Here is a 6,000-nt window from a genome sequence, read left to right as displayed (position 1 = left end):
CCCGAACTTAGCAGATCCGAGTACCGAGCCGAGCCAGCTCGGTACTTTTGCGTCCCTCGGGATTGAAAACGAGGCAAAATGTCATCATTACGCTGTCGGATCTTGCAAAGTTTGGGTTCCTTTTTAAGATCCAACATAACGTGGGGGGGAGAGAGGGCGGGCCCAATGACAATTCCATCTTGCACAATTTTTCTTTTCTGCCACTGCTGTGTGCCAATGTGTCCTAGATGTACTAGGAACTGCCGTGTGTTTGTGTCATTGCTCTGTTGCTCACCATCCAACCAGGTCGCTGCAGTATTTGTCCGAAAGTGTATGAAAATAATATTGGGATCTGTGAGGTGGTCAAAATTGACTGCAAATGACTTGAAATTAGTGTTATTGAGGTTAATAATAATGTAGAAACAAAAAAAGAGCAAAATTATGTGATTTTAGCATATTTTAGGATTTTTTCTAAAAAATCCAAAACCAAAACACACAATTGCGGTTTTGCCAAAACCAAAACACAAAGCTAATCCAGATCTAAAACCAAAACTAAAACCAGTTCACGGGGATCAGTGAGCATCTCTAGTAAAAAGTAGAGTTTCTAAAAAGGAAAAGTGGATGAGTTGCCCATAGCAACCAATCAGACTCTAACTATGTTTTTCAAGAATGTACACGGTAATTGAGAGCTAGAATCTGATTGGTTGCACCTCCTCTTTTCCTTTTTATAAGGTTTTTTAAATCTACCCTTTGGAATCAAGTATTTCTGACTATGACAAGAAAGACCATAAGCCAAACACACTTAACACAATCATGTGTGTGTGTCATGTCTTACTCTTACCCATTCGGGGTTAAGTCACCTGCATACCCAGCCAATAAGATCCACAGCATATGGTGTTACCTCTGATTGGCTGGGGTTCACTGCCCCCTTGGAAACAACCTGACTCTTGGTCCTTTTGTGTGGAGGACCCCTTGACCCGCTTTGTGGGAACACGTCATTGTTGAGTCCAGAAGGGGCGCTGCCAGAATTTAGCACTAGCCAATCACAAAGGATTATATCCTGGGACCAGTGGTGAAACAGTCTGACCTTCCACTGTTTTAGTTTTGCAAATATTTTTGCTGACTGCCCTGCTCTCGCCACCACCGTTTATATATATATTTTATAGGTAAGTAAACTGTGATCTTTTGCCAAATTTAAACTGGCGTCCATGTGATTATAATATGAATACAGTCAAAAGATGAACATTAGAAGGAGGTTGGGTGCATGAAAAGAAGGACAAACACTATGCAGTTTATGGAATTCTCAGAAATGCCCCTTCCTACTTTAGCTTTTCCATACTTCGCTTCTTTCTGTAACTCCCCTATGGGAGATATGGCAGGGGAATGTGAAAAAAAAAATAGGTGAGTGCAACTTGTTGACATCCTTTGAAACATCAATTTGGAAGGGCAATGCTTATGATGATCCTAATAATTGCCTCTATACTAGAGATGCTCAGGCTCGGTTCCTCGGGAACCGAACACACCCAAACTTAGGGGATCTGAGTCGGCTTGGTACTGTCGCGCGCCCTCAAAATCGAAAACGAGGCAAAGCGTCATAGTTACATCGTCAGATCTTGGATCTCGCCAGGTTTGGATTCCTTTTTAAGATCCAAAATAACGGAGGGTGGGAGGGAGAACGGACCCCCCTTTTTCTTTTCTGCCACTGCTGTGTGCCAATGTGTCCTAGATGTGCTAGGAACTGCCCTGTGTTTGTGTCATTGCTCTGTCGCTTACCATCCAGCCAGGGCGCTGCAGTATTTGTCCGAAAGTGTATGAAAATAATATTGTGATCTGTGAGGTGGTCAAAATTGACTGGAAATGACTTGAAATTAGTGGTATTGAGGTTAATAATAATGTAGGAACAAAAAGGTACAAAATTATGTGATTTTAGCATATTTTAGGATTTTTTTCTAAAAAATCCAAAACCAAAACACACAAGAGCGGTTTTGCCAAAACCAAAACCAAAACACAAAGCTAATCCAGATCCAAAACCAAAACCAGTTCACGGGGGCCAGTGAGCATCTCTACTCTATGCTCACTGAGTTAGTTGGGGATTAATTATATGATTTGTGTTATTATCACGACACGTTCCCACCTGCCGGCTCTCTCTGGAGTGACTCAGACATTCCGGTAGAATCATGAGATTTTCTTTAAATCATTGAGCATACAAATGACTTACCATGATGCAAAAATACTTCTCACCATTAGCATGAATATACTAAGCTAAACACAGCAAAGCTAAAATATAATTGGTAAATGAAACAGATAAAGATTTTTTGTAAAAGCTACTTCCCATTTTCTTGTAACTGTTGCCGTAATCTAGATAGAGGGGTTTTAAGCCTCCAAATTCGAAAAGCATTTCTTCCCAAGCAATCAAAGCAAACAGCAGGGATTTTCAATAGAAAGATGCTAAGAGCAAAACAATGGTATGAAATGTTTATGATCTAGCCTTATCTTATGTGTCCAAACTTCACCGAGCAAAATGTATGCTAATCTGCCTCCCATGAGCCTTTGCAGCAGCAACGTACCGCTAAAGAGCATCTTTATTTCCAAAGTAGCCTTGATCTTCTGCAAATATACATAAAAACAATAAATCCAAAATTCTCGATATTAATGTCTCTGTTTTGGATCTGCTGCATTCAAGGTTGTTTGTTTGTCCCCTCTTGCACGTGATTTGTAAAGGGTGATTAATAAGTGCGCTTAATTAAGGAGATTATATAGTGATTAATTGTAGCATTGAAAATCACTTCCCATTACAACTTCTCGTCAAATATCCTTCTGTCCGTTTTCCTCTCGGGTGCTCGTGTTTATAGTCATACAGGCAGAAATAGAATCTGCTAAGTAGAAATGGAATATATATTTACCTTTATAATGGGAGGTGACCTATGTCCCAGCACCTGAACTGTAGTTAATTTTTGGGCTAGGGTACTGTCCATCTATATCTCAGTTGCTATATTAAGCATACTTGCCAACTCTCCCTGAATGTCAGGGAGACTCCCTGAACTAGGGGTGATCTCCCTCTCTCCCTGAAGAGTCTGGCATTCTCTCTGATGCTGAGCCAGTAAAAGACGTGGTTGGCTTCGCCATCTGTAGCATGATGACACAGTTCAGAAATTGTGTCCTATGTCCATGTACTGATGCCTATGGAGGTGGCCATTTTCATGCAGACCAAGACTTAATCAAAGACTGACAGGTAAGACAACATGAATTCAGTAATGGAGACAGAAATGTAAAAGACACTTCAGTCTCTAGAGATTCATTAGCTGCTTTTCTTTAACGCATAGTTGCCTACTCTCCTGGAATGTCCGGGAGACTCCCGAATTTCTGGGAGGGCAGGGCAATCTCCCGGTTCTCGCCCCCGCAATAGTAAGTGGTGGGGGTGGGGTTTAATTATGCAAATATTGCGTCATCTTAGCCCCCTGCTGTAATTGGCCAAAATTGTGACACTCGTTTAAAGGGCGGGCCAAGATGATGTGATTCATCAAGCCCCGCCCTCACATGCCCACCTCCCCCGGGATCTCCCTGAAGCCAACGAGGAAAAGTTGGCAAGTATGATATTAAGTCCTTTTCAGTACTCCCAGTTTTAGGCTAAGTTAGCCTTAGAAATCAGCCATGGCATAAAAAGCATGTCAGCTTCTGTTCATGGGCATCTCCAAATAATTGACAATAGGAAGAACACCACCTATTATTAAGCTTCTTAAACCTCCCCAGACTAACCCCCCCACCCCCAGCACCATCCTGATTGGCCACCAACTGTTGTACACCTGCACACTTTCAGATTAACTCTTGCTTGGCAACAAATGCAGGATCTACCACAACTTGGGTGCTTATGTGCCTTTGGGCCAATTAACTTCCTTCAGTTAACTTTGACTGGTTGACTTGTAACTGAGTCTATTAACATTAGAGCTGACTTGATTACTGTACTGGGAACCATGAACAGAGTGCACAGAGGCTGCTGCTTGAGACTACAGAATTTTAGGCTGACTAAGGCTGTGAAGTCTACTTTATTACAGACGTAACCAGCCCGCTAACACTCACAAGTATGTCAGCCCTTCTGGCCAATCCCAGCATTTCCAGATTGCCAGTCTTGTCCCTGTTTCAGTCTTTAGTTCAACTCCATTCTCTGGAGGGATTCCTATAGTGAAGGACTGGAGGAATATTTTACAATATCTAATTTTCTGCAGTAGACTCGGTGGATGGTGTTTTCTAGAGAATTGGAAATATGTCATTTATATATTCATTTATACATGCAGAGTCTCCTGGAATGACAAGGAGGCTCCCTGATTTCTGGAAACACTTCTGAACTCCAAGTAAGAGAGCGTTTATCTTGGACGGCAGAAGAGGGCTGGGACGAGGGAATGACAATGAATATCAAGGCATCACAGCCCTCCTACGGCTGCGTGTATCATCGAGCAGCGCTGGTGGCCCACAATCACCCGTAACGCATCCTCCCAGACTGCCCATCATGACATTTTAGACTTGTCCTCTGCGTCTCCTGGAGGTCAAGTCAACGAAGTCAACAAGTACGATGAACTTAAGGGTAGACAAAGTTACCCAAATGTTCATTCACCAAGGACATAAAAAAAATGACACATAAAAAAAATGACACATTGACTACATTCTTTAAGCCACTATTTACCCTTTAGTATGTTATGTTGGCCTTAAATAAAACTAAGAAGACATTGAAAAGCAAGAAATATACATTGTTGATGTTGACCAGCTGCAGCGTGTCACGATACTTACCCCTCCGCGTTCCCCCACCGCTCCATCGGACCAGGAAGCCGCACTTCCGGGTTCAGTGGTCACGTGACCGCTACCTAGGGCGGGGAATTCAAATGGGACACTGTATAAAAACATAGCTCTGACACTTGGTGAGTGTCAGAGCAACTTACCAGTTCCTGGCTCCTGATTCCTGTGTCCTCCTTGTTCCTGCTTCCTGTATGTTTGACCTCCAGTGTACCGACCCGGCTTGTTCACCCTTCTGGATTCCGCTGTCCTCTGTGTACCGACTTGGCTTGCTGACCTTCCTTATTGCCTGTGCTCCTGACCCGGATTGCCTCACGCTCCTTTCTCTATACGTTTATCTGCCTTCCTGTGTACCGACCCGGCTTGCTGACCACGCATCTGTTCTGGTGACCCCTGTACCAACCCGGTTTGATTGACTCCAAAATTGCCTCCTGATTCTGTCTGCATTGCCTGCCTGTGTACCGACCCAGCCTGTCCGACTATTCTCATCTTGCTCCTACTCCGCTACTACATCTTGGGGCAAACCTGAGGACCGCAACCTGCGACTCCTGGCAGCAAAGCCCATCCCGCCTTGCAGCGGTTTTGGTGAATACCGGGGAGATCATTAGACTCTGCACCTCAGGTAAGCCAGCGCTAATCAAGATTAGTAGTGTATCCAGTAAATCCGTTACACAGCGCTCCCATTAACGACCAAGTTCTCCTGGTAATCCGAAATTGATAGTGCTCAATATGAATCTTATACCACAAGACAAGTTGCACCAAAGGGAATTGTCTCTTCTGCTTTTCTTAAACATCTGCAGGTGTTGGAGGGAAAACATTCCTGCAAGTAATTTCTTACAGCAACTGCACACTTGATCATATAACTGGCACTACTGAGTAAGGCTGGGTACATACTACAGACAATTTCTCCCAATGCGTTATCGTTATTGATTTTACCAACAACTGAAAGTATGCCAATTCCTGTGTACACACTATACACGTTTTACAAGATTTACCGTCAGATCTGTGCTCTTCATCTGTCATAACTACCGGCTGAAAAGATCGTGACTCTGTAAACTCTATGGAGATCTATGGCCACTGTCGGTCGTGAGTGCGTACACACAGTAGGATTGGAACAACATTGTTCCATTGTTTATAGAGATTTTTAGTCCATTTATAAAATGAAACGGTACGATGCGCTTTGGCACGATAAAACATGATTGTAGGATCGTACGCACTAATGCAATATCGGACCTG

The sequence above is a fragment of the Mixophyes fleayi genome, chromosome 4, assembly GCF_038048845.1.
Source record: "Mixophyes fleayi isolate aMixFle1 chromosome 4, aMixFle1.hap1, whole genome shotgun sequence".
Classification (NCBI taxonomy): domain Eukaryota; kingdom Metazoa; phylum Chordata; class Amphibia; order Anura; family Limnodynastidae; genus Mixophyes; species Mixophyes fleayi.
Note: the sequence above shows the minus strand (reverse complement) of the source record.